General features: G+C 38.3%; 1 non-coding gene across 1 annotated transcript; it reads left to right on the forward strand.

The window, feature by feature from the left end:
• Positions 1-9,083: 9,083 nt before the first annotated feature.
• LOC130983604 (small nucleolar RNA R71) lies at positions 9,084-9,190 on the forward strand. Its single transcript, XR_009087587.1, has one exon. It is a non-coding gene; the product is annotated as a small nucleolar RNA R71 (small nucleolar RNA).
• Positions 9,191-19,195: the final 10,005 nt, after the last annotated feature.

Here is a 19,195-nt window from a genome sequence, read left to right on the forward strand (position 1 = left end):
ATGCATGAACATGTCCTAAACATTTTTTTTCAAATTTTCAGGAAATTCTAACATACTCAATTCTCAAACCAGATGTTTCCAAACCAATTTTTTCCCACTTTTAATTCATAAGCATTCTCACTAGTCTAAGCTAACCAAGAATTCAAATTAAGGACATTATTGTTTTTTGCTTAGAGTTAAAGATGTGCTAAAATAAAGAACAGAGGGGTAAAAATAGGCTCAAATTGGTTTGCAAGGGATAATGAAGGGTTAAGGTCATATGGGTATGTAAGCTTAGTGAAACAAAGGCCTCAATCATATCAGTGTATGCATACATCAAACAATGGAAATATAGAATTAAGCAAGACAAAGATCACAATTTTAGAGAGAACAACACACACCAAAAATAAAATATTGGTTGATAAAATGCAACCAATCAAATAGGCTCAAAATCTCACTGGTTTTGTGTGTTCAAGCTTTAAACCATGTTCCAAAATAATATTTCTTTCATACAAGTTTTTCAAAAAGTTTTATTCAAATTAGTGAAATACTCTAAAAAGTCTCTTGAAAAAGAAAATATTGCTTCAACCAAGTGGTAAAATATGCACAAATAAAATAGACATTCAATCAAACATGCAAATGCAACAATGGAAAACAAAGATTGGTGTTAAGAAGGGACTAACTGACCCGCGGAGATCGGTATCGACCTCCCCACACTTAAAGATTGCACCGTTCTCGGTTCATGTTGAGATGTACAGGTGGGCGGGTGGTTGTGGAGCCTCAACTGGGGCTCTTTCTGTTCCTTTCCTTGCCGGTGATTTGGGAGTAGCTTTTTCTTTTCCTTTCTTGGTGGCCATCCTGAAAAAGGGAAGAGAAAGTAAATTAAATTCAAAGAGATAACTATAGCAAGGAAGAGAATGGAAAAGGTGGTGATGGATGCACATTAGGATGTAACTGACATTAACACATGCTCGCGAGTACATGTGAAAAGCCATTAATGGAAAATAGCTAGTGCATATAAGGACAAGTGAATGCAAGGTGTTTATTGGCATGCCGGCAAAGGGCATGAGCAGCATAGACCAAGCATTACTGGTAATAAATCACCATGTTTGTATTGACAATTATGTTCAATTAATAAAATAGTAAAGGGAGTTTATGAAAAGCAAGCATTGAATAGTATTAAAGTAAAATAGGGAAGTGCATAATGCTATATGGGCTTTTTCACAAACACATAGCACGCATGGTGAATACGGTATAGAAAGTATTAAAGTGAACATGCAAGCAACCCATTAAAAATATAATTGCCGAATAATTTTGCAACAATCCACAATGACCCAAATAAAATTCCAACACCAATGAAAATAATGCAATGAATGAAAGTATGAAAATAAATTAAAATAAAATAAAAAGAAAAATAAGAAGAATTAGAAGGGAAAGAAGGGAAGAAGAAAGGAGGGAGGAAAAATTAGGATTGGGGAAGAAAAGATAAGATATTTGGCAAATTAGGATAAGCTGTGCGGCGCAAGCGACGCGGACGCGTAGGGCACGCGTTCGCGCGATTGCCCTTTAAGTAAGGGGACGCAGTCGCGTCAGTCACGCGGTCGCGTGACCCATGTTATGCTTCTGGCGCGAGTGCAGCCTCGCGCCAGCACAACTCTCTGTTCAAATTAATTTATTTGCCAAAATTGGAGTGACGCCATCGCGTGGGTGACGTGATCGCGTGGATGGCCATTTTTGGAAAACGACGCGGTCGCATGGGAGGGCTTGGGCTTCTAGCACGAGTCCAGCCCAATTCCAGCACAAGTTTCGGCCATGCACCTTTTTGACGTCGAAAATCAGGGCACGCGGTCACGTGGGAGGCCATTATGCCCATGTGACGCGGACGCGTCAGCGACACGATCGCGTGGGTCGATTTGTGCCACTGGCACGCCTCCAGCCACGCTCCAGCGTGACTCTCTGTTCATTTTCATTTTCTCCCATCTCCTTGCGACGCGGACGCATCGCTGATGCGGTCGCGTCGCGTGGCATCTCTTTTTTTTTATGCAGTATGCAGAATGCAATGCTTAATGTGAATGCTATGCATGATTCCAGGTTCAATAAAATAAAATAAAACTCAAAAACAAATAAAACTAAATAAAATTAAAATTACAAAAGGAACGATCATACCATGGTGGGTTGTCTCCCGCCTAGCACTTTTAGTTAAAGTCCCTAAGTTGGACAATTGGTGAACTCCCTGTTATAGTGGTTTATGCTTGTACTGATCCAGGAATCCCCACCAATGTTTGTACTTCTAGTAGCCTCCGGGGTCCCAAACTAGGCGCAGAAAGCCTTCAAGTAAGTTAAAGCAAGTGATAAGGCCCCAAGAGTGGTGATTGATAGAATGGATTCCGGGGTCCCAGATCTTGCCTTTGCACCTGTCTTTGTGTAGATCATCATGATTCCATCCGGGTAGCAAGCAATCTGAATTCTCACTAGAGCTGCCAAACAACTTTCTAGACCCAGTCAGTTGAGCTCTAAACCAACCTTTGCGTTTGAAAGTTGAGCACACAACCAAGTTGAACCTTGCAGGATAAATCTTATTACTGACCATCTTTTTCTTAATCTTAATACCACAGAGAGCTCTAAGTTGACCATCCGTCTCCAGTAGCCCGTATTCAAGTGGAAATAGAAAGCTAGGGGATATGAATTTCACCCACTTGAATGTTGTGAAGGATGATGGCAACTTAGGGGGAGGTGTTTCTAATGAACGTGCAAGCTCCACTCCCTTGTGCTCTTCTTTGACATCTTCCACCTCTTGGCAATCTTCTTCAATATCAACCTCTTCCTCTTGGTGGATTTCTTCCAATTCAATCTCTTCTTTAGTGTTCACCAAGGGCAAGGGAGGTTGTGTTTCTTCTTCTGTAATCTCCATGTCAAGTCCAATGGGAGAGGATTCAAATGTAGATAAGAATTCTTAATGACTGAATCCATCTCTTGATCGTCTCCTTCAAAGTCTTCAACCATGATATGCTTTGGAGGTTGTACACCCTCCTCAACATCAACTGTAACGTCCCTAACGGAGTTATCCTCAGCTCTGGATTCCCATGGAGGTTCAGCATCTCCTAGATCTTCAACCAATTCTTCTTCTTGAACAATGACAGCTTCTTCTACTTGTTCTAGTACAAATTTATTTCCTGTCTTGTCCACTGGAGTTTCTGGTATCTCTTTCATGCTCCGCTCTTTATTAGACTGTCCACATGGAGTTGTGGCTGATCCTTGTATATTTGAGCACCTAGAAACCCATTGAATTACTGCTTGCTCCAGTTGTCGAATGGTGGTTTGAAGATTATCTACTGTTTCCTTTAGGCGAACCTCTGCTTCTCAGGTTGCCGGACTTGGACATGATACAAAATAGGGTGGTGGTGATTGGGAGTGATTGGGTTGGTACTGGGGTAAGGAAGGATCATATGGTGGCGAATGATGAAAAGAAGCTTGTGAGTGTGGTAGTTCGAGGTTATGTTGAAAGGGTGGCCTATATGCACGAGGTGGGGCTTGTTGGTAGTTACAAGGTTGTCCACTGTATCTTTCAGCTAGGTATGCATTGTAGAATGGTCTTTGTCCAGGATATCTCGGAGGGTGTTGTTGCCTAAAGGGTTGGTTAGATCCTCTTGGCTCCATCCATCCTTGATTGGTCTGACCTTGATGCATATTCCTGCTGTGGTTTCTATTTCCTTCAACAAAGTTAGAACCAAACTCAAAGCGAGAGGGGTGAGAATTCATACTAGATATCAGAAATAAGAGGGAAGAGCTGAAACAGATAAACAATTAATATATATATATATTATATATATATATATATATATATATATATATATATTGAAAAATATTTACAATAACCAATAATAAGGCACACGTTTGCAATTCCCCGGCAACGGCGCCATTTTGACGTTAGGATTTTTGCCAGTAAAGAAGTTCATAAATACAGTCGCGTTGTAGATATAGTCTCTAAACCGACAGAAATCCCTTCGTGCAAACGTTTTGGTTGTCACAAGTAACAAACCCCTTTAAAATTGATAACCGAGTATTTAAACCTCGGGTCGTCTTCTCAAGGAATTGCAGGGAGGTATGTTCTTATTATTGGTTATGAATCCTGTAAATTAGGGGATTTAGAAATAAGGGAGAAGTATGACAAGTAATTTAATTGGCAATTAAAAATAAATAAATAACTGTAAAATAAACTTTTGGCAAGGTGTAAGAACTGGAAGTCCTATCCTTATCAATTGTGATGAGAATTGGGTTTGAATCCCACTTAGTTAACCTTTACTAACAAAGGAAGGTTAAGTGGACTGATTAGCTTAATTCTCAAGTCCTAGTCAACTCTTGTGGAGAAGCTAGCTTTAGAGCAATCCTAATGCAATCAGAATCTGCCCATTTCAACCACTGTTTTATTTGACAGCTCAAGCGTTACCAATCACTTAACCCACATATCAAGGCATCTAATGGTAATAAGAGAGGATTAATAATAAGCAAATATAAGATCAACGAAGCATGTTTTCAATCAAAGCACAAATTAGGAAGGCAAATGTAAAACATGCGAATTGTATGAATAAATGGGTAAAGAGTTGATAAAATTCACTCAATTAAGCACAAGATAAACCATAAAATATGGGTTTATCAACTTACTCCCTCAAGTCTCTTTCCCTCATACATACATACCACAAGCACATGGTTTGTTATTATTATTTTTTTCTTGAGACCTTAGTGTCCAACACCTCTTTGAGTTTCTAAGTGTTCTGTAGCAAAGGTTACTCTTGATAGTGGACTTTCAGCTGATAATCCCGGATTAGTTAATCCAAGTTACCAAGTGATAAGGCACCCCTAAGTGCTTATTCATCCAAGCATATCCCTTGCACATGAACACCACAGACACATGCCTCAATCTTAAAACCCTTGGTGCCTAGCATTGTTTCTTATTATGTTTCTTTCCTTTTCACTTTTATTGCTCTTTCTCTTTTCTTATTGCGATCTTATTATTTAGTTAGTCTCATAGGATGTGTTTCAAGCATAGAATTTAGGATAGATAGTTGCCTTCTTTCCTTGTTGGTGAACCAACTTTGCTAACTAATCACCCTACCACAAACATGCATGATTCACTTCACAAAATAACTTCACTCTTGTTCTTTTCATAACATTTTCTTTTTGATTAGCTTAAAGGACAGGCATACAAGCAAGCAAGATGAAAGTGAACACCTGGGACATTAAGCTCAATAACATGGACCTAAGCAATGAAAGCCTTAAATGCATAATTGAAAATCCTAAGCTACTCATGGAAGCATGTTTTATTTCATACATGATTTTTCTTATTTAAAGCTTTGAAAAAGGTAGAACTAAGAAGGAACTCTACCACCTGAAATGATCATGTTCTTTTGTCTTGGGATCCTCCTTGATTGCTTGAGTCCACATTCCCTTTGCGCTTCCCTATCAGTTTTTTCCCGAAACTAGCATCTTCCATCTTCTTCTTTAATGCTTCCTTTTGCTGTTTCACCTTCCCCTCTTCTTGCTCTGTTAAGTCCTTGCAGACTGCCTCATAACTTGGGATAGCAGGATGTAAGTTATGCATATGCCCAGTCATATAGTTTAACTTGGCCTGAGTGTTTATGCTAATTTCTTCTCGATGTAGTTGCCTTCCTTCATTGAGCACACTGAATTCGTTGAAGGCTTTCATCTGAGCTATCTGGCATTGGTTGAGTTCTTGAAGGCGTTTGTCCTGGCTTTCTTGCCTTTCGAGCACTTGATTTATGGCTTGGGTGAGCTGGGAATAATGCTCCTGTTGCAACTCTATTTGCTATTTCTGCCACTCTCTTTGTTGATCCATCCAACTAGAGAGTAGTTCTTCTTAACGATCCATCCTTTGAGATTGAACATGCAGTTGTTGTTCTTGTCTCTCCATATACCATCTTCCCAGATCTTCAATGGCTTCTTGAATGTGGAACAAATTTATGTTGGTAGGATCATATTGCCCTTCTTGCTGGTGCCCTGTTTGTTGGGGTTATTCTTGGTGAGGTTCTTCTAGGTGGGGTTCTTCTTGTGTAGTTCTTTTCCCTATCCGAGGTCTTCTTTGAGCTTGATGATGCCATGCAAGATGGTTGATATGTTTGTTACTCACAAGATGGCTAGGAGGGTTTGTGTGAAACCTTTGGTGAAGAACAGAGTGCATGTTCAAAGGAAGGGAAGGGATATGAATGAGAACAAGAAGTGTACGGAGAGGGTGCAAAAAATGAGGATCATTTATATAGAGGAGTGATGGGTGTTTGAAAGGTGTGGATTGCTAGTGTAGTTTTGTGATGAACGGTTGGGGCTTGATCTTGGATGAGCACAAGGATCACCCCTTTTATGAAGGTCTTGGTTCGGTCTCCAAGGCTATCTACTTTCCAATGTTGCATGGCAATATTTTCCAAGATACTCCCCTTGGAGACAAGTGTATACGTTCCTTGGCATAGTGGCCGAGTCTCCCTTCCTTGATTGTCCTATCATGTACCATCAATGTCCTTTTTGATTTCCTATAAAAGACAAAAAAAAGGAATGCAAATGGTTAATTAAAATTTTTGGTGGGAAGACTTAAGGTGTGAACTAGCTACTAAAAAAAATCATTTTCTTTTGTTTTTAATTAACTAAATGCTTTTCATGAATGCAAATCAATCAACCACTAGATCTCCCATGCATGCAACGTTGGTACACCAAACTTGTTTGTGATCATATGGTGCAACAAGTTTCGGGAATAATTTCACCTCATAAAGTGTGTTCAAGCCCACTTGGTGTGCCTTGAACACCAAACTTATCATGTATTATATGCTGCATGTAAGGTGGTCTTATATTGTTTATCAAAATTGATTTAGAATCCATGAACTTTGCCTTATTACTACTATTTGAGATTAAAGGAAGAGGGTGTAGAACATGGGTTGCCTCCCATGAAGCGCTTCTTTAGCGTCATTAGCTTGACGTTTAGTCCTTGTCAAGGTGGCTGATAGTGCTTGAAATCTTCCCCCCTTGCAGTGAACCTATTTCTATTGACCTTGTTGATAAGCTCCACATGCTCTAAGGACAAGATTTTGTTGACGGTTTACACTAGAGGCAGCTGAGATGGAATAATGGGGAGGTGAGGTGGTATAGATGGAAAGTATGTAGAGACCACTTCATCTCCTGGCGAGAAATCTTCTGTAGGTATTTTCTTGTTTTTCTATCCCCTTGGGACCTTTTTTCTTGTGTCCGTTGATGTCACCTTGTTCCTTGTGGTTTCCTCTTTGAGAGTGGTTTTGATGCCTATCTCATATGACTCTGGTGGGTATGGTTCCTTTTGGATTACACTTGGCTGTTGCTCCTTCTGATCACATTGGTTGTTAACCATAGGAATCATGAAGTGTGGTGCTTGTGCTCCCTTATTTAGCTTTGCCGTCAGCTCTTTTGCTTGCTTTTCCTCTAACTTTTTGTTATCATGGTCTGCTTTTTGTGAGAGGTTGAAAACATTGAAGGTGAGCTGATCATCATATATTCCCAGCACTAGCTCTCCTCGCTCCACATCTATGAGTGCTCTGGCTGTGGCTAAGAATGGCCTTCCCAGAATGATGGGGTGAATAGGATTCTCATCCATTTCCAGGACAACAAAGTCTGTAGGGAGGAAGTAGTTCCCAACCTTCACTAACACATTCTTAACCACTCTGATTGCCTATTTTTGAGTTTTGTCAGCCAATTTGATGATTACATCTGTGGGTGTTAGCTCATTAATTTGAAGCTTTTTCATGAGGGATAGAGGCATTAGGTTGATACTTGCTCCCAAGTCATAGAGTCCCTTATCAATCATTGTTTCTCCTATGGCACAGGGAATGTGGAAACTCCCTGGATCCTTCTTCTTTGTGGGTGGCCCTGGTTGAATGAGAGCACTGCAATCCCTATTCATCTTTATTGTTTGTCCACCCTTCAATGAACTCTTTCTGGCTAATAGCTCCTTCATATACTTTATGTTGGAAGGCATTTGCTGGAGGGCTTTAATAAATGGTATATTTACATCAAGAGATGCAAACATGTCGAGGAACCTTGAATACATTCTCCCTGCTACACCACCTTTAAGCCTTTGGGGAAAGGGTGCATATGGGTTTAGTATCTCCCTTCTCTTCAGTTCTTCCTTGAGTGTAGGTTGGGGTGCATGGTCTCTTTCTTCCTGGATTCCCTTTTGACTGTCTTGGAGGTATTCTACTTCCTTCATACTCCTTTCATCACTTTTGGTGATCATCTTACATTCTTCCCACCTTACTTTCTTTGTTTCTCTTCTTGGGTTCTTTTCCGTGTCACTGGGAAATCCATCAGTTGATTTGGGAATTTGTTGAGATAGATACCCTACTTGGGACTCCAGTCTCTTGATGTTTTCTCCTTGGTTTTTGATATTGGCTCGCACTTCTTCCTTAAACACCTTGTTATCTTGGACTTCTCTACATAAATCTTCAAGTAGAGTCTCAATTTTTGAAAGTCTATCGTCCGTTAGTGATGGTGGATTGGGGTTAGGTGGTTGAGAAGGGTGGTTAGGTGGGTGTTGATAAGATCTCTGTGAGGTATGTTGGTGAGTTGCATTGTTGTTGGAATTGAGGTTATGGCATCTCTGGTCTTGACCTTTCTCTTGTTGATTTCCCCAACCATAGTTGGGGTGATTTCTCCATCCAGAGTTGTAAGTTTTGGAGTATGGGTCATGGATTTGTCTAGGTGAGTTTCCAACATAGTTGGCTTATTCCCAGTCACCTTCTTCTCCTATATTCACTCCTTCTTGAGCTGGTGATGAAGTTATGACTGCTGCAACTTGGTTTTCCTCCACCTTCTTGGTGAGATCTGCTAGCTGCTTGGTGATAATCTTATTTTGAGCAAGCAATGCATCCATGTGGTTCAGCTCTATTACTCTTCGAGTGTTACTTCTTTCAGAGGCATAGAAGCAGTCATTCTCAACTACTGTTTCAATGACATCTATGGCTTCTTTAATGGTTTTCTTCTTATTTAGAGAGCCCCCTGATGAATGATCTACAGCCTTCTTTGACTTATAGGAAAGACCTTCATAGAAAATGTAAAGTTGAACCAATTCATTGAACATATCTGGTGGGCATATTCTTGTTAAGTCCTTGAACCTCTCCCATGCCTCATAGAGAGTCTCGCCATCTTGTTGCATGAAAGTCTGCACCTCAGCTCTCAGCCTATTAATTCTTTGAGGAGGATAGAATGTTGCCAAAAATTTGTTCACCATATCTTTCCAATTTGTTAAGCTCTCTTTTGGGAAGGATTCAGCCACTTGGATGCCTTGTCCCTGAGTAAAAAAGGGAACAAAAGCAGCCTATAGACATCCAGGTGGACTCCATTAGACTTTACAGTGTCACAAATTCTCAGGAAGGTGGTTAGATGTTGATTGGGGTCTTCTTGAACACTTCCTCCAAATGAGCAGTTGTTCTGAACAAGGGTGATGAGCTGGGGTTTTAGTTCAAAGTTATTGGCATGTATGGTGGGCTTCTGGATGCTACTTCCACAGTTTCCTAGATTTGGATTGATGTAGGAGCCTAGAACTCTCCTTTCTTGCCTAGCATGATTTGCAGGGCCTTCTCTAGCATGGTTGTGAGCTTCTCCTTCATGATTGTTTTCCAAGTTCTCTTCCATGTTGGTTTCAAAGTACTCTTCCTCTTCCTCAGCACTAACAACTCATTTCCCTCTTGCTTCCCTCCTTAGTCTCTGGAGGGTCCTTTCAGGTTCTGAATCGAAGGAAGTTGAAGCTCGCCCTCTTCTCCCTATCATACAACTAACAAAGCACACAACAAGAGATGAAATGAAGAGATTATTCTTGTTAGAGTGATTGTTAGTGTGAGTGATGCAAATTATCAAACAGTTAGTGGTTTAGTGAGTAGAATTGTAGATAATAACAAAGAAAGAAAGAAAAATAAAGAGGAAAAAGGGGATGAGGAAGAAGCTAAACAAAATGAAGATAAATGACTGAATAGAGTAAACAACAAAGGAAAAAAATGCTCAATCTAGTGAACTTCCAACATAATCATTGTTGACACAAAATTAATCCCCAGCAACGGCGCCATAAACTTGATGCATGAAAACTTGTCTCTCAACAAATTTCCCTTCGGCAAGTATACTGAATTGTCGTCAAGTAAAAACTCACAATAGAGTGAGGTCGAATCCCACAAGGATTTATTGGTCAAGAAACTTTAGTTGGAAGAGTATGCTAGTTGAAATAAACAGAATGTAGTTTGAGAATTGTAGAAAATTAAATGGCGGGAAAGTAAATAGCAGAAAATAGAGTGCAGAATCTTAAATGGGGATTTGGGGGAATGAGCATGAAAATAAATGGCAGAAAGTAAAGAGAATGGGTAAGATCAGAAATGGGGAATTCATTGGGCTCAGGAGATGTTGTATTCTCCGGATCAAATTCATTTTCATCTCTTCCTCAATCAAAGCATCTATTAATCTCCTTGGCAATCTTAGGTGATTGGGTTCCAATTCCTTGGCAACCCAATCTCTCTAAGCTTGAACAATTGCCCAATTCCTTGATTTAATTGCTCATGGGAAGAGATGAAGTGTGGTCACTGATTATACCACATGTATTTCCAAATCAAAGTGTTGGGAGGATTACATGTCACTATATCCGCCCAGACTCCAATTTGGTCCAACATGAGAAAGCATTTCTAGCATGATCTCCTCATCCCTTTTCCAAGGCTTGATGATTGGATTTTCGATGGTATAGAATTTAACAAATGAATTCTCGTTGCAAGTATAGTTTCTAAACCAATCAATAATCCTTTCATACAAAAAGTTGTTTGTCACTAGTACAAACCCCTAAAATTTATAAACCGAAGTATTGGAACCTCGGGTCGTTCTCCCTAGGAATTGTAATAAAGTGTCTTGTTATTGGTTGTGAGTTATTTTGGGGTTTTTGAGATTTTAGACAAGAAATATAAATGGCAAAGAAAATAAACTAACAACTAACAAAGCTCTTGGCAAGATATGAGAACTAGAAGTCCTATCCTAGTTATCCTCCCCAATTGTGATAACAAATTGTCCATTACTCCCACTTAGTTAACCTCTAACAATGGAGGAAAGTCAAGTGGATGAATGAATTTGATTCCTCAAGTCCTAATCAACTCCTAAAGGAAAGACTAGCTTTAGAGGCATTCAAATCAATTAGCAACTTCTAATTATCAATCAACAAAGGAATTAGATAACTCAAGAGTCACTAATTACTCTACCTAGGCCAAGAGGAACAAAACCTACACTAAAATCCAACCAAACATTTCATCAAACACTTGGAAGGCACAAAAGAAAAGCGTAGTAAATTGACAACAAGAATGAAATCTAACAACAATTATTGAAAGGAATTAACAATAATAATTAAAAGAAACACATTTATTATGAATTACCTTGAACTGAATGGAAAGAAAATGGAAGGAACAATAGTAGATCTACAACAAAGTATAAGAACAACATAAAGGAAATTACAACAAAAGAATAGAGGAAGATGAATGTAACAACAAGGAATTGAAAGGTAGAAGTAGAAGAAAGAATGAATGAAAACCTAGATCTAAGAACTAAACCTAATCCTAATTCTAAAGAGAAGTGAGAGCTTCTCTCTCTAGAAACTAACTCTAACTACTAAACTAAGCTAAACTATACTAATGGTAACTAACATGTTCATCCCTCGTCAATCCTTGGCTTAAATAGCATCAGAAATAAGTTGGATTGGGCCCACAAGGCTTCTAAAATCGCTGGCCACGGGTTGCATTAAGTGGGTCATGTGCCATCATCGGTGCGTCCGCGTACCATGCGCGTGAGCGCCTCTATGCGCAATGCAACTATGGCAAATTTTATATCGTTTCGAAACCCCGGATGTTAGCTTTCTAACCCAACTTGAACCGCATCATTTGGACCTTTGTAGCTCAAGTTATGGTCGATTACGTGCTAAGAGGTCGGCTTGACAGCTTTTGCGATTCCTTTACTTCTTCATGAGTTCTCCATTTCTACATGCTTTTCCTTCATTCCCTTTATCCAATCTTTGCCTCCTAAATCTGAAATCACTTAACAAACATATCAAGGCATCTAATGGAATCAAAGGTAAATTAAATTTTAGCTATTTTAAGACCTAAAAAGCATGTTTTCACTCTTAAGCATAATTAAAGGAGAATATACAAAACCATGCTATTTCATTGAATAAATGTGGGTAAAAGGTGATAAAATCCCCTAAATTTAACACAAGATAAACCTTACAAATGGGGTTTATCAACCTCCCCACACTTAAACCAAGCATGTCCTCATGCTTAAGCCAAGAGAGAAACAAAGGGTATCAACATTTATTCAATGTAAATTAACTAAATGCGCGATGCAATCTACCTATATGCAACTATCTAAATGAATGCAATTGCTTGGTCAAAATAAATCAATTCCCAAGAAGCATATATGCATAAGGCCTAGGACTAGCAAGTCTAATCCACAATTGAATTGAGTTATTAAATATTTTTACAAACTTGCATGAAAAGCGATATTTATGGATGGAAGCATGTAATTGAGCATCAAACCCTCACCAGATGTATTTGCACTCTATTCACTCAAGTGTTTGGGGTTGATTCTCTCAATTCTCTCCTAATCATGCTTTTCAAGATTTGTTTTTCTTCTAACAATCAACATTTATTCCATGCATGCATACAAGTATTATGAGGTCTTTTCTTTAGGTTGTAATGGGGCTAGGGTCAAGGTAGGATGCATATTTTGGTCAAGTGAGCTTGAAATTTGAATCTTTGATAAGCTTAAACTTTCCACCTAACCTATGGCATCTTATACAATTAAGTTCTAACCTAACTACCCATCCTTCTCACTTTTTCACATACTCATGTATCTTCTTTTTGTTTCACAACACTTATGCATTGATTTTATTGGACTTTGTTTTGGGGCATCTTGTCCCCTTTTTATTATTTTTCTTCTTTTTCTTTCTTTTTCTATTTTTTTCTTTTCCATATTATTTTTCTTTTTTCTTTTCTTTTTCTCTTTTGTTTTTTCTCATTTTTTTCTATATACAAGAACCTCAATGCATAAGGTTTTACATTTGATTAATACATGAGTATGTACCCAATTCCCAATATTTTCAATAACAATACAAAACTACCCTTTTATTCACCCAATGTCCCAAGATTCCAATACTTGAATGTTACACACACTAGCCTAAGCTAATCAAAGATCCACATAAGGACATTTATTATTTTTCGCTTCAAGGCTTGTAATATGCTAAAATAAGAACAAGTGGGTTAAGCGTAGGCTCAAATTGGCTAACAATGGATGATAAAAGGTAAGGCTATTTGGGTAAGTAAGCTAAATGACATGATGGCCCCAATCATATAAATGCATGAATACACAAAATAATGGAAATAGAGAATTAAACAAATCAAAGATTACATTCATAAAAAGAGAATAATGCACACAAGAAGGAAAAATAGGTGGTTATAAATTGTAACCACATCAATAGGCTCAAAACTCTCTTGCTTATGTTCTTAGCTCAAAACATGCTCCACAATATATATAATTCAAGCAAGTTCTATGAAAAGTTTTCACTCAAATCAATTGGTGCCCTATAGATAGAAATCTTGAAAATTTTCATTATTTTGACTAAGCTTATTGTGTATATGTATGCAAAAATAGGAAAATTCAAGTAAAAATCCTAAAAAACTAAAATGAAATGCAAAAGTGTTGAATTTAGAAACTTGTCACCCAAAATCGCCGACCGGTCGGACGACCTCCCCACACTTAAAAGTTTGCACCGTCCTCGGTGCACTCAAAGATGAGCAAGGGGGTACGGTGAATCTCCGGATTGCTGCGTGTTCTTAGTCTTGCTTCCGTTATTGCTTGTGGTGCATCATTTATGAAAAACAAAAATATAACACCATAAGATGGGAAAATAAAAGCAAGGAAGCATAATTGTTGGAATGAGGTAAATCACTAGAATGGAGTGAGTGAATTAGTGTGACATTAAGAAATATTAGGTGTGTGAATTCTAAATTGCGCGGTTTAGAACACACATTAGCATAAAAGGGCGATGTCACAAAAGAAGCATGCACTTCACTTATCCTAGTGTGCTTGAGATGCTTTAAGTAAACTTGTAAGGTAAAACAAGCATTGAAGAAGCATGAAAGCATTCAAGTTAAACACATATGGATGCATATGATCATGAAATACAATGCATTAAGGTAAATGCTCAACATCCATCAAGAGGTTGCCTAATCACAGAATAAGGCTCAAATCACATGGTGGCCAAATCATGCAATTCAAAAAAAGAGTTACAAGCTCAAAGGCGATTCTCATCACTTGGTATTCTTAAAAAGTATGCATGAAGAACTCAAAACCAAGTAGCAAAATATAACCTCAATCATGGAATCTGTTCCGAGGGTTACCTGAAACTGTAGGTCGATCTTGGATGAGATCGTCTGTGTTGGTCGGAACCGACGTGTCCGGCAGGTGGGTATCGGCCGGAGCTGGTGTGTCCGACTTGTTGGACTTGGTGGTGGTGCTGATCCTTCGTCCCCAGAGGGTGGGGGGTACCTGCAAGAGACTCCGATGCTTAAGTTAGCAAGGGTATTAAGCAGGTATTAAGTAGAATCAGAGTATGAGTTATACCTGGGTGCTCCAGTGTATTTATAATGGTGAGATGTGGCCTCCTGCGGATAAGATAAGTTAGTTATCTTATCTTATCTTTATCTTTCAGTGAGGTCATCTTTAAGGGAACCGCCTTTATCTCTATGGGCTTGGGCTGCCCTTAGATTTGGGGCGCGTTCCTCTATTTGGGCCCTTCGTTTGGGCTTTCTTGTGACTTGGCCGAGCTCTTTGAGGAGAGGTCGGGTTGTCCTGACCTGAAGAGGTCGGTCACTTTGTCTGTCGAACATCCCGGGTCGGACAGCTCGACCCAGGGTATGAACAGAATCCAACAAGGATTATAAACATAATGATGTTAAGAAAACATCCCTTTTTAATACTTAGCTACAATTAATGGTAAACAAGAATAACAACCCAACACTTATAATGAAAAAGAGACAATGACATGGAAATTAACTAAAACTAACTATCAGCTAACTAACTAACTAATTAGTTAACTAAAATAAATGGTCATCAATGGTGTTTAGGAGTGTTAGATGGGGGGTAGTAGAAGGGAAGAAGAAAGGAGAAGGAAAGAAATGGAAGGAGGAGAAGAAAAAAATGTAGTGAAGGAAGGGCATCCGTGCGTATGCGTGCATAGTGCGCGCGCGGCGATGGCATATTTCGAGAGTTGTGCGTACGCGTCATGTGCGCGTACGCGCAAGTGGGGTTGTGCCAAAGCCACAATGTTGATGTAGCGCAGGCACAACTCTCTGGTCAATGTAGGGAAGGTGGAATTTCTCAATTCACGCATACGCACGCATGGCGCGCGCACGTGGATGGTCCAAAATGCTTGATGCACGCGTATGATGATAGAACTTTTGACGGTTTAGAATTTATCCAATGGAGTCTCGTTGTGAAGTATAGTTTCCAAACCAATCAACAATCCTTACATAAAAAATATTGGTTGTCACAAGGAACAAACCCCAAATAAGAAATAACCGGAGTATTTAGACTCTGGGTCGTCTCACAAGAAATTGCAGTGAAGTGCTTAATTATTGGCTCTGGGGATCAAGGGGGGTTTGATTTGATATTGGGCAAGGAAATGTAAAAGCAAGAAAGTAAATGATACGAAAAGTAAATCAAACAAGCAATTAAAGGAAGCAATTAAAGAAAGAGAGACATTCATGGCAATGAATTGAGATCATAGGCTTTCTATCCTAGTCATGCATGATTAATTCATCTTATTTAGTCAACTCTAACAAATAGGGAGAAAGTCAAACAAGAATTTATCTCATTACGTCAACTCCAACAAATAGGGAGAAAGTCTAACGAGACTAGCTAATCTCAATCCAAAAGTCCTAACTGACTTACTCATTAAACTAGCAAAAGATTAGCATCAATGGAAAGAATATTCCATAAGTCCTAATCAACTCACTAATTAAATTAGCAAAAGATTAGCGTCAATGGAAACAATATTAGCTAACAACTCTAGATCACCAACATAAGTTGGGTTTTCATGACTCAAGATTGCCTAATTACTCTTTCCAAGCCAAGAATGCTCAAAATCTACTCTAACATCCAACCAAGCATTTTGTCAAACACTTGGTGGGCACAAAAGGAAAGCATAGTAAATGTGCAAGAATAATAAAATCTACCAACTACCAATAGCAAGGAAAGTAAGATCTCGACACAAATCAACAATAAAAAGAACATCAAACATAAAATTGCATTAAAGAAAATTAAGATTCAACAATGTTCATAAACATAAAAGAGGACAAAATAAAGGAAATGACAAGTAAAACTAGAAGAGTAGAGATGTAATAACAAGAAATTAAAAGGAGAAACTAAATCAAAACAAGAATTAAAACTTGGATTCAAGAAGAATTAACTAAAACTACCCTAAAATCTAGAGAGAGGAAAAAGCCTCTCTCTCTAGAATTCTAACCTAAAACATGATAAAAACTAAACTATGACTAAGTGTGTTCATTCTCCCTTCAATCCTTGGGTTCAATAGCATCGGAAATGGGTTGGATTGGGGCCAAAATGAGCTGCAAAATCGCTGGGGACGATTTCATAAAAGTGGGCCACGGACAGCATCGGCGTGTGCATGCAAAGTGCGCTTGCGCGCCCCTGAACGTGAAGCAACATATAGCAAAATTTATATCATTTTGAAGCCCCGGATGTTAGCTTTCCAACGCAACTGAATCCGCCTCATTTGGATCTCTGTAGCTCAAGTTATGGTCGTTTGAGTGCGAAGAGATCGGGCTTGACAACTTTACGGTTCCTTCATTTCTTCATGAGTTCTCCCACTTTGCATGCTTTTCTCCTCACTTCTTCCATCCAATACTTGCCTTATGAACATGAAATCACTCAACAAACACATCAAGACATCAAATGGAATTAAAGTGAATTAAAATCACCAATTTTAGGGCCTAAAAAGCATGTTTTCACATTTAAGCACAAATCAAGGGAGAATTGCAAAACCATGCTATTTCATTGAATAAATGTGAGAAAAGGTGATAAAATCCCCTAAAATAAGCACAAAATAAACCACACAATCGGGGTTTACCAAATCTCCCCACACTTACACCAAGCATGTCCTCATGCTAAGAATAAAGAAGGACAAGAAAAGGGTATGAACATTTATTCAATGCAAATAAACTATATGCACCTATCTATATGAATGCGACTAAATGCAGAATGATTCTATCTACTTGGTTATAAGAAAATCAATCTCCAAGAACATGTATGAACAAGTAGGGCAAAGGTCATATGACGACTCACAAACTCTACCAATTCAAATACCAAAATAATGTTCAAATAGACTTGCAAGAAGAAAGCTCATGAAAGCCGGGAACAAGGAATTGAGCATCAAACCCTCACCGGACGTGTATCCGCTCTAGTCACTCAAGTGTATAGGGTTGATCACTTAATTCTCCTCTAATCATGCTTTTCAAGATTTTTTTTTCATCTAACAATCAACAATTATTCAATGCATGCATACATTCATCATGAGGACTTATTCATAGGTTGTAATGGGGCTAGGGTCAAGGTAAGGATGCATATGGTCAAGTGAGCTTGAAATTTGTATCTTTGATTAGCCTAAGCTCTCACTAAACACATATAACAACCTATACAATTCTAATACAATGCCTAGCTACCCATGATTCCCACTTATTCACATACTCATGCATTCTTTTTAATTCACATTCCATATGCATTGATTTTTATTGAACTTTACTTTGGGGCATTTTTGTCCCCTTTTTATTTGTTTTTCTATTTTTTCTTTTTCTATATTTTATATATATATATTTTTTTTCTTTATCATTTTTTTTCTAAAGTATATACAAACATATCAATGCATATGGTTTTACATATTGTGCATGAATATGTACCCAATCTCCCAAAAATCTTCAACAAAAATATAAAAACACACTTTTCTCTCAACCAATGTCCCAAGTTTTCCATACCCAAATGATACACACCCTTACTATCCTAAGCTAATCAAAGATCCAAATTAAGGACATTTATTGTTTTTCACTTGGGGTAGTGATGTGATAAAATTAAGAACAAAAGGGATTAAATAGGCTCAAATTTGGCTAACAATGGTTGATGAAAGGTAGGCTATTTGGGTAAGTGAGCTAAATAAAATGATGGTCTCAATCATATAAATTCATGTATACATGGAATAATGGACATAAAGAATCAAACAAATCAAAGATTACAATCATAGAAAGAGAACAATGCACACAAGAATGGAAAATAAGTGGTTATAAAATGTAACCACACAATTAGGCTCAAAACTCACATGCTTGTGTTCTTAGCTCAAAAACCATGTTCCAAAATATATTCTTCAAACAAGTTTATCACAAAAAAAAATTTCAAATTGGTAGGGTGCCCTAAAATAAATTTTCTTGGAAAAGATATCATCACCCTAACCAAGTAGTCCTAATAAGAAAGAAGTGGTCAAATATGTACAAATTCTAACTAACATGCAACCTATCATGCAATGCAACAACTAACTAACAAAGACAAAAATTGAAAAATTGGTGTTGAAAAATGAAGTTGTTACCCATGGAGGTCGGTTGGACGACCTCCCCACACTTAGAAATTTGCACTGTCCTCGGTGCATGCAAAGAAGAGCAAGGTGGACGGGTTGCTACAATTGATGAGTTCCTCCAAAAGGTTGTGCGAAAGGACTTGTTTGTTGCCCCATTTAAAAGCTTTTCCTTTTCTTTCCTTCTTGGTGGCCAACCTAAAAGGAAAGAGAAAGAAAGAAAGAAAGTTAAGCCTACATCAAAGATATAAAGCAATAAAACATAGGCGGGGGCTAATGCCAAATAAAAGTAAGGTTCTCACTACATGTTAGCTACGCATGTAAGTGAGAGAACAATATAAGCTAAGGGCATATCAACTAATACTTGATGCAAGAGTAAAGTCAAAGCATGATGAGCACTCAAAAGCATCAAGTTCAACTAGAATAGTGGGTCATGAAAGACATGCAAGTTCATATCAATGCACAAAAAATATAAGAGTCATACAAGATTAAGCATTGATTCAAAAGTTTCATCACCCAACAATATCAAACAAGTCA

Source organism: Arachis stenosperma, chromosome 5 (genome assembly GCF_014773155.1).
Source record: "Arachis stenosperma cultivar V10309 chromosome 5, arast.V10309.gnm1.PFL2, whole genome shotgun sequence".
In the NCBI taxonomy this organism is placed as follows: Eukaryota; Viridiplantae; Streptophyta; class Magnoliopsida; order Fabales; family Fabaceae; genus Arachis; species Arachis stenosperma.